Genomic DNA, 10,628 nt, shown 5'->3' with positions numbered 1-10,628 from the left:
TACATGAGGGTTCCTCCACTAGAGACATTCTTTGTATCAGTTTTTTTTTTCCTTGAGTTGCTTCCATATTTGCCTGTTTTGCACCGGCCAGGCCTTATTACACTTCTTAGTGTACAATTTTTCTTTTCTTTTTACTCTCCTGTTGCCTGGCAGGCACGACCTTCATGGACTGTGGTTGACTCACGCACAGATGTCTAGGTGGGGCCAAGCTTAGCACAGAACTTCTTCCTGAGGGCAAGAGCAGTCCCTGCCCATGGGTCCCTTTTTGCTTCTATGGGTGCAGAATATAGCTGTAAGCAAGCCTCGTATTTATTTTAAAGCTATAAGCAAGGTGCCCAGCTGCCCTCAGCGCTACCCTGAATGGGAAGGAAGTGACTAGGGATATATGAACTGATAAGCCAGGCAAACCAGAGCATGCAAGCTGACTGCCACAGTGAGCCCTGCACTAAGACCTGAGCCTTAATCCCATTTCTACCCAAACGGGGGATTTGGTAGCTTTAGATGAACCAGCTGGTCAGAATCTTGGAGCTCTTTCAGCCCAGCGTCCCCGAACTCCAGTGCTATTTATTGGCTCATCAAAGCTTTGTTGCGGCGTTCAGGCTTCTCTTTAATTGCAGTGCTGCAGGCTTAGCTGCCCCACAGCATGTGGCATCTTAATTCCCAACCAGGGATCGAACCTGCATCCCCCACATTGGAAGGAAGATTCTTTAACCACTTGATAACCATGGAAGTCCCTCATGGGAGCTTGTTCAATGTGAATTCTGAGACCACAGGTCTGGGATAGGCCAGGAAATGTGCATTTTGTCAAGACCCCCTGGTGATTCTGAGTGCTGGGGGAAAGAATTCTCAAAGAGTGATCAGGACCTCTGGAAGTCCTTGAGACCCTTTCCAGGGAAGTGGGGACAAAGCTATTTCCTGGTATTACTTGCCTTCTTCATTCTCTTTCTCTCACAAGTGTACCGTGGAGTTTCCCTCGGGGCTGCATCACATGTAACACAGACCAGATTCAATGTAGAAACAGATATGAGAATCCATCTGTCTTAAGCTGTATGAAGCAGGGTGTTCGTTAGATTTAAAAAGCTGTCAAACAATACCATTCATCTCCGCAGGAGACAGGGGTTTGGCGAGACAGATCCCCTGGCGAAGAGAATGGCAACCCACTCCAGTATTTCTGTCTGGGAAATCCCATGGACAGAGGAGTCTGGCGGGCTACATACAGTCCATGGGGGTCACAAAAGAGTTGGACACAGCTGAGCACACACGCACTGCTCATCTCACTACATTTCCTTTAGTTTTGGGAAATTGTTATTCCAAGGTTTCTTTTTTTTTTAATGGTAAATATTAATAGACATAACCTAAACAAGAGCTTGTTGTGTCTTCAATAATTTTTAGGAGTATAAAGTTGTCCTGACATCAACAAGTGTGAGAACCAGAAGGAGGAAATTGGGGCTCGGAGAGCCGAGACTCGCTGAGTCTCACAGTGAGACAGTAGAACTACCTGGCGGGATGGACTGGGTGCTCTCCAAGTCCTGCTCAGTGAAACCTGGAATCAGGAGACCGCCTCAGTGGTTGGGGAGCCTGTTGTCCCAGAAATCAGATCAGATGGTTTCTCGAATGATCCAAAATGTCTTTCTTGGAGCCTGCCCACTAGTCTGACTGGTGGGAAGCCATTATAAATGCTGACTATCCTCCTTTTGAAACTGCCTCAACTTTTCTCTTAGTCTAATCCAGACTTTCTTTTGGACTGACTGCAGCTAGAAAATTGGGGGCTAATTTGTGAACAAGTGAGGGTTTTTAGAGGAATTCAGATACGATGTAGCATTGTGAAATAAAGTTTAGAGCTTTGTCTGTTTATTCTATTAGCTTTTCACATCCTACTTATATTTTCCCCATGTTGTTTTAAGAATATACCACTTCTGGAACTTCCCTGGTGTTTGTTACTCAGTTGTGTCTGACTCTTTGAGACCCATGGACTGTAGCCTGCCAGGCTCCACTGTCCATGAACTTCTCCAGGCAAGATTACTGAAGTAGGTTGTCATTTCCTTCTCCAGGGAATCTTCCCGACCCAGGGATCAAACCCCAGTCTCCTGCATTGCAAGCTGATTCTTTACCATCTGAGCCACAGTGGACTCTCCTGGTGGTCCAGTGGCTAAGACTTCCATCTTCCACTGCAGGGGGCGCAGGTTGGAAACTAAGATCTCACATGAGTGCAGTGAAGCCAGTCTTCCCACCCCAGCTTGTGACGAAGAAAAGGACAGCCTTTATGGGAAAGGCCCCAGTGCAAGGAGAATGGGTGTGGCTTCTGCTTGAATACCCCAACTCTCTAGAGGGTTTCAGCATTTTATTTTTAAAGGCCCAGGGGAAGGGAGGGAGGGAGGGAGTGGCAGGACCTGTGATCAGTGGTGCACAACCCTCTGGTTCATTGATTGTGAGATTAAGCAGTGGTGTCACAGGGTTAATACTGATCCTTACAATGGCAAGCCACCCCAGTACTCTTGCCTGGAAAATCCCATGGATGGAGGAGCCTGGTAGGCTGCAGTCCGTGGGGTCGCTAAGGGTCGGACATGACTGAGCGACTTCACTTTCACTTTCACACATTGGAGAAGGAAATGGCAACCCACTCCAGTGTTCTTGCCTGGAGAATCCCAGGGACGGGGGAGCCTAGTGGGCTTCCGTCTGTGGGGTCACACAGAGTCGGACACAACTGAAGTGACTTAGCAGCAGCAGCAGCAGCAGCTGGCTAGAGAAGGAAAAGCAATAGGTTTTGGTGACACTCTGACCTTAGCTGGCTCCAGTTCCAGTTCTTTCTAGCTGTGCAACTGGGGCAAGTTAGCAAATCTTAGAGTTTCCTCAAGTGTGAAACAGGATTGACAAGATCTCACAGGGTAGCACTAGGGTTAAATGAAGCCCACTGGACTTGCGTCTGGTACTTAGAACTCACATCTCGTTTCTCCCTTTGTTATGAAAGAGTCTCAGAAAGGAGAGACATAAACCACAGTGGAAAATAGGACTGAATTTAAAAATTGCTCTCAGCTTTCTTGTGAAAGCTTCTGGGGAGAGAGGGGTAGAAAAACACTTTTGCAGCTTCTTGCCATGCTCTCACAGATCAAACCCATCAGGTGAGAAAGTGGTCTGTTACTTGAATTGTTTGCTGTAGAAAATATTCCCACTTGACAATGACACGCCCATGCATTTTACAACATCGGTTTTTCCAATCCAAACACATCATTCCAGGCATCTCCTCCTTTTCCCCATAATCATTACCTCAGTTCTACACCCCTTTAGGAGGCACCAGCATCCCTCCCCCTTTTATTTTAATTTCATTTATTGGCTGTACTGGATCTTAGCTGCAGCACACAGGATCGTCTACCTTCACTGCGGCACACAGGATCTTTAGTTGGGGCAGGCAAACTCTTAGTTGTGGCATGTGGGATCTATTTCTCTGACCAGGGATTGAACCTGGGCTCCCTGCATTGGGAGTGCAGAGTCTTAGCCACTGGACCACCAGGGAAGTCCCAGCACATCCTATTAAAAGTGCTTTTTTCTCCCCAGAGGATCCCAATTGTCTGGAACATACCAATGTGACCGACTTAGTTGCTCAGTCGTGACCAACTCTCTGCGACCCCACGGACTGTAGGCCACCAGGCTCCTCTGCATGAAATTCTCTAGGCAAGAATACTAGAGAGGGTAGCCATGCCCTCCTCCAGGAGATCTTCCTGACCTGGGGATGAAACCCATGTCTCCTGCACTGTAGGCAGATTCTTTGCCATCTGAACTACCAGGGAAGCCCTTCACACTAACCAGGGAGGTGAACACAGCCCTTTCTCTGCTAGATCTCCAGCCCAGATAATAAATTGTACTTTCAAATTCAAGCAAGGACTGCCATCTTTCCCCCCTCCCCTCCCAATACACGACAGTGTGAGACAAGGACTAACTTCTGTCCTCTTCTTTTAGGCTGTGTTCCAGACACTGAATTACTTTCTGGATCCAGAGAAGGGCCTGAGTTGCTGCTTAGCCTGCTCTTGTCCTTGCTACCTCCCGCCACCTTCCAGTCGTGGCTCACGGGTTCCTCTCTTTTTTCCCCAGGACGACTTAAGACACCATGTGCCTGTGGGAACAGTGCTTGCCGCAGCCTGCCTTCACTTCCATCTCCGTTACTGTACCATTCATCCAAGAGGCCAGGGACCATGTCTGTCTCATTCCTAAGTGTGTTTCTATCATGTTCCTATGCCTTGTATGTAACAGATGGTCACTAACGGTTGCTGCTGAATGACAGTTTTATAAAAGGGGCACCATTCAAGCCCGTCAGTCTGGGACAGTCGTTTTCACACCTGTTTTCTTACATAGTTTTCACAGAAATCACTTTCATTTCTCACAATTGTTCTGGCTTGAATGACATATTGGCTGCTGCTGCTGCTAAGTCACCTCAGTCGTGTCCGACTCTGTGTGACCCCATAGACGGAAGCCCACCAGGCTCCCCCATCCCTGGGATTCTCCAGGCAAGAACAGTGGAGTGGGTTGCCATTTTATTGGCAACCTACTGTAAAATGATATTATCACTTCTTCATAGTACTGCACTTCAAAAATAGATTTATTGAAGTATAATTTATATGCAAGCCAATTAACCCATTATAAAAATGTACAGTTGGATGATTTTTAGTTAATTTATACTGTTGTATAACTATCACCACAATCCTTTTGAGAACACTTCCATCACCCCCAGAAGTTCCAACACCCCCAAAATGACTTTGGAGTCCATCTCTGCTCCCTCCCCAGCCCCAGAAACATGTGATCTACTTAATATCTGTATGGTTTTGCTTATTCTCAGAAATATGGAATAATATGTAATTTTTGTTATTGGCTTCTTTCACTTAGCATGTTTTTGAGGCTTATCCATGTTATTGTATTTACAGAGTTCAGTTCAGTCGCTCAGTCATGTCCGACTCTCCACGACCCCATGACTCACAGCACGCCAGGCCTCCCTGTCCATCACCAACTCCCGGAGTTCACCCAACTCATGTCCACAGAGTCGGTGATGCCATCCAGCCATCTAATTCTTGGTCGTCCCCTTCTCCTCCTGCCCCCAACCCTTCCCAGCATCAGAGTCTTTTCCAGTGAGTCAACTCGTTGCATGAGGTGCTCCATCCCTTTATTCCTTCTAGAGTTACTTCTCCACTGATCTCCAGTAGCATACTGGGCACCTACCGACCTGGGGAATTCCTCATTTAGTATCCTATCATTTTGCCTTTTGATACTGTTCATGGGGTTCTCAAGGCAAGTATACTGAAGTGGTTTGCCATTCCCTTCTCCAGTGGACCACATTCAGCTGTGGTCCATGTGATCAGATCTACTAGTTTCCTGTGATTATGATTTCAGTGTGTCTGCCCTCTGATGCCCCCTCCCAATACCTACTGTCTTATTTGGGTTTCTCTTACCTTGGTCGTGGAAAATCTCTTCACAGCCACTCCAGCAAAGTGCAGCCGCTGTACCTTACCTTGGATGAGGGGTATCTCCTCAAGGCCGCCCCTCCTGACCTTGAACGTGGAGTAGATCCTCTCGGCCCTCCTGTGCCCGCGCAGCCACATCCTGTTGGACGTGGGGCAGCTCCTCTCGGCCCCTGGCCCTGGCCTCAGGCGTGGGGTAGCTCCTCTCAGCCGTGCCTCTTTGCCTGATCGATTGCGCCGGGGCCGGCGTCTCTCACGTCTGCGCCGCCAGAGTAGTACATCCCTTTTTATTGCTGAGCCATATCCCATTGTGCATAATTTGTTTATCCCTTTATCTGTTGGCTATTTGGATTTTTCTGGTTTGGGCAATAAAGAATAAATAATTCTGTTTTGAACATTCATGCACAAATCATTGCGTGGCCATATGTTTTCACTTTGGTAGATGCTTGGGAGTGAAATTGCTGGGTTATATGCTGAGTGTATGTTTGACTTTTTAAGAAGTGCTGAACTATTTTTGAAGTGGCGCTACCATTTCCCGCAGAACATGAAGCTTCTAATTTCTCCATATCCTTGCCAACACTTGATACTGTCTTTTGACTACAGCCATCCTAGTGGGTTTCAGATAGTATCTCCTTGTGGTTTTAATTTGCATTTCTGCTGGGAGGGATTGGGGGCAGGAGGAGAAGGGGACAATAGAGAATGAGATGGCTGGATGGCATCACCGACTTGATGGACATGGGTTTGAGTGAACTCTGGGAGTTGGTGATGGACAGGGAGGACAGTGATTCATGGGGTCACTAAGAGTCGGACATGACTGAGCGACTGAACTGAACTGAATGAGTAATAAAGTTGAAGACATTTTCAAGTGCTTATTAACTATTCACGTATCTTCTTTAGTGAGTTTTTTTTTTTTAAAGACATCCATCAGACCCTTTGCTTGTTCGATCTGGGGACTTGCCTGGTGGTTCAGTGACTAAGACTTGGCAGTCCCAATGCAGGAGGCCCAGGTTCGATTCCTGGTCAGCGAGCTAGAGCCCAAAAGCTGCAACTAAAGATCCTGCTTCCCACAACTAAGACTCCGTGCAGACAAACAAGTATTTTTGAAAAAGAAGTACAATTTTTCCAATAACGCATTTCTTCTGTTCTGCTTCTATTCAGAACATTATGTCACCATGTCTCCTTAGTTCCTCTGGGTTATGACACTTTCTGGTCTTTTCTTGTTTTTTGTTTTTATGACCTTAACAGTTTTTAATTCTAGGTCATTTGGAACTTCCGTATAAATTTTAAAGTCAGTTTGTTGATTTCTATACAAAATGCCCCTAGGATTTTAGAGAGGGTACTGAAGCTATGGATTATTTGGAAGAGTTGCCATCTCCATTGACTTAGATCTTCTTTGCTTCAGCAGTGTTTTGTAGTCTGAGTGTAGTCTTTGCTTCTTTCATTAGATGTATTCCAAATACAATTTTTGCTCTTACTGTAGGTGAAATTTTTCTAATCTCATTTTCAGACTGTTTATTATTCATACAAAACACAACTAATATTTGTACGTTGATCTTCTGTCTGGAGACTTTGTCATCTGCAAGCATCTCATCTTTTAATAAACACAATTTTACTTCTTTCATATCTGAACACCTTTTCTTTGCCTGTTGTAGTGGCTACAGTCTCAAGTACTATGTTGAAGTGGTGAAAGGAGACATACTTGCCTTGTTCCCCGTCTTAGAGGGAAAGCATTCAGTTTTTCACTGTTAAGTATGTTCTTTTAGGTTTTTCATAGTTGCCTGTTTTTCATAGGCTGAGGGATTTCTCCTCTAGTCCTGATTTGTTGAGAATTTTAATTGTGAATTTTCAGCTATTTCTGTTTTCTGTTAAGATTTACCTCATGTATTTTAACTCTTTAAGTTCTATAAGATTTTGCTTCTGAAGCTAGATCCATATATATTTATAATGGTTATAACTTCCTGACGTGTTGACCCCCCTTATCAACATGAAATATTCTTTGTTTCTAATATTTCTTGCCTTAAAGTCAGTTTTTTTTGAGGGGGCGGCTGTGCTGGGTTGCACTGTTGTGAGGGCTATTCTCTAGTTGTGGTGTGTGGGTTTCTCATTGCAGGGGCTTCTCTTGTTGCCACTCCTGGGCTCTAGGGCACAGGCTCAGTAGATGTGGAGGACAGGTTTAGTTGCTCCATGGCATGTGGGATATTCCTGGACCAGGGATCGAACCCATGTCTCCTGCATTGGCAGGTGGATTAATTACCACTGTGCCACCATGGAAGCCTTAAAAGTCAGCTTTGACAGGTGCTAACATAGCCTTTAAAGCTCTCCTGTGATTACTGCTTATGTGGTAAATTTTTCGAACTATCTGTGTCTTTGAATCTGCTGCTACTGCTGCTACTAAGTCACTTCAGTCGTGTCCGACTCTGTGCGACCCCATAGATGGAAGCCCACCAGGCTCCCCCATCCCTGGGATTCTCCAGGCAAGAACACTGGAGTGGGTTGCCATTTCCTTCTCCAGTGTGTGAAAGTGAATCTAAAGGGTCTCAAACCAGTCAGTCCTAAGGGAAATCAATCTTGAATGTTCATTGGAAGGATTGATGCTGAAGCTGAAGCTCCAATAACTTGGCCACCTGATGCAAAGAGTCAACTCATTGGAAAAAGACCCTGATACTGGCAAAGATTGAAGGCAAAGGGAGAAGGGGGCGGCAGAGGATGAGATGGTTAGATAGCATCATTGACTCAATAGACATGAGTCTGAGCAAACTCTAGGAAATAGTGAAGTGCACTGGAGTATGGCGTGCTGCAGTTCATAGGGTTGCAGAGAGTTGGATACAACTGAGCAACTGAAAAACAACATGAAAATTCCTTGAGAATTTCCAATGCTGTATGATTTCAAGATACCAGTTAATATTGTCTAATTTGAAATAAGAAACTCAGCTCAGGGAAGTTGACTTTCTCAGCTAATTTGTGGCAGAACTGAACTTTAACCCAAGTCTGCTAGAGCAGAGCCCAGCACTCTTTCCTAATCAGACAAGCAACCCATACTTAAGCAAATTCACAGAGACATACTGCCACAGAGAAACTGGGTGTATCTGTATGTTAGACATGTAGTTCACTTAAAGTGGAAAGGTAAATTGAACTTTCAATGACTATTTTTGGGAAACAAATAACACTTGTAATAATTTTACAAGGGAGAACTTAACACAACTGTTAAGTGCTTTCTTCAAGAGGGCCTTCATGCCTCTCAGACCTTTCAACTTTTTTGCAACTATTTCCTTTTTCTGTGAGGCTCCGTTACAAAGAAAACCTACTATCAGATTTTGCTGCAGGAAAAAAAATTGATTGCTCTAGTCTGAGATTTAGCAAGGGAGAAATTATGCTGAGTCAATGTGACTGAACATCTGGACACACCCAAGTTACTGCTGCAAAGTATCATTTTAGGCAAACATGTTAAACATCGTATTAAACTGCCGATCAGTTTTTCTTCTATTATTAATGGTATGTGCTACACAGCCTCTCATGTCTTTGTTAAAGTGCTAACAACCAGCAAAAAAAAAAAAAAAAAAAAACTGCTTCCCAATATGGTTGGAAAACCATTGCAGACTGGTTTAAAGAGAGCAGGGCTGGGAGAAAGCCAAGTCTCCCCTAAGATAAAGGGGGTAGATCCAGGATGACTGGGTCATGGCTCCAGGCTGACCTTTAGTTTTTAGAAAACCCTCAAATTCTTGGCTTATAATGCTCAAGGTTAACTCACTTTTTATCTTATCAAATTTTTTTGCCTTGCCCTAACTCCCCAAATCCCAAATCAAAGTCTAAGCAGAAATTCTACAGAAATAACCCTTTCATGCAAACCTCCCCAGGTCGAATCCTTTTCTTGACTTACTTACATAAGAGGGTATGTCAGTCACATACTAGTTGGGGTGGCTTTGATTATATGGTCTCTCACTTGCTGTATAATCCCCACAGCTGATCTCAAATGGCTTGCTTACACAGTAGGTAGAAAGAAAGTGTGATTTTTTAAAAAACCCAGACACTGTATTTTCTTGGGCTCGAAAATCACTGCAGATGGTGACTGCAGCCATGAAATTAAAAGATACTTGCTTCTTGGAAGAAAAGCTATGACAAATCTAGACAGCACATTAAAAAGCAGAGACATTACTTTGCCAACAAAGGTCTGTCCAGTCAAAACTATGGTTTTTCCATTAGCCATGTATGGATGTGAGAGCTGGACCATAAAGAAAGCTGAGTGCTGAAGAATTGATGCTTCTTAACTGTGTTGTTGGAGAAGACTCTTGAGAGTCCCTTGGACTGCTAGAAGATTCAATCAGTCAATCCTAAAGGAAATCAGTCCTGAATATTCATTGGAAGGACTGATGCTGAAGCTGAAGCTGCAATACTTTGGCCACCTGATGTGAAGAACTGACTCACTGGAAAAGACCCTGATGCTGGGAAAGATTGAAGGCAGGAGGAGAAGAGGATGACAGAGGATGAGCTGGTTGGATGGCATCACTGACTCAATGGACATGAGTTTGAGCAAGCTCCAGGAGACAGTGAAAGACAGGGAAGCCTGGAGTGCTGCAGTCCATGGGGTTGCAAAGAGTCGGACACAACTGAGTGACTGAACTGAACTGATATATTCTAAAAGCAATAATGTAAGCATGTGATGTGCTCTGAAAAGCTAAAGATTTAGGACTATGCAGAGACCAGAAGTTTCTAAAATTGAAAGTGGAATGCCAAGAAAAATCAGATGTGGGAGTGATGCATTCAATGAACAGACACAGTTCCACAGACCCTCCTGATGCTCTGTGCCATCAGCTTTGTGAGCACCATGGCAGCCACGAGACCCTGTATGAGGCCAAGTGCAGGGGACAACCCACTTTATAAAAACTAATGCAGTTCAAGCAAAAAGTCCGGTGGAGTTCAGGAAGACATGGCCTACAGTTGAACCAGAGTCCAAGGAAAAACCAGTGACCAGGACAACCCACTCCAGCTCTGTCAATTAGCTGTCTGTCTGGGGGCTGCCCACAACTTGGCATCACCTCCTAGCACTTAGGATAAACTGTGCTGCTCCCCACTGGACCTGGGTCTGACTTCCCCTCTTGCCTCGGTTCCAACCCTACGGCCACATCCAGGGGTTCACACCACCCATCATGTTTCTCTTCCAGTGCATTCATTCCCATCAGCAGACAC

Source organism: Moschus berezovskii, chromosome 17, assembly GCF_049115385.1.
Source record: "Moschus berezovskii isolate FMDL1 chromosome 17, NW_MosBer_1.0, whole genome shotgun sequence".
Lineage (NCBI taxonomy): Eukaryota > Metazoa > Chordata > Mammalia > Artiodactyla > Moschidae > Moschus > Moschus berezovskii.
This window is presented reverse-complemented; position numbering follows the sequence as displayed.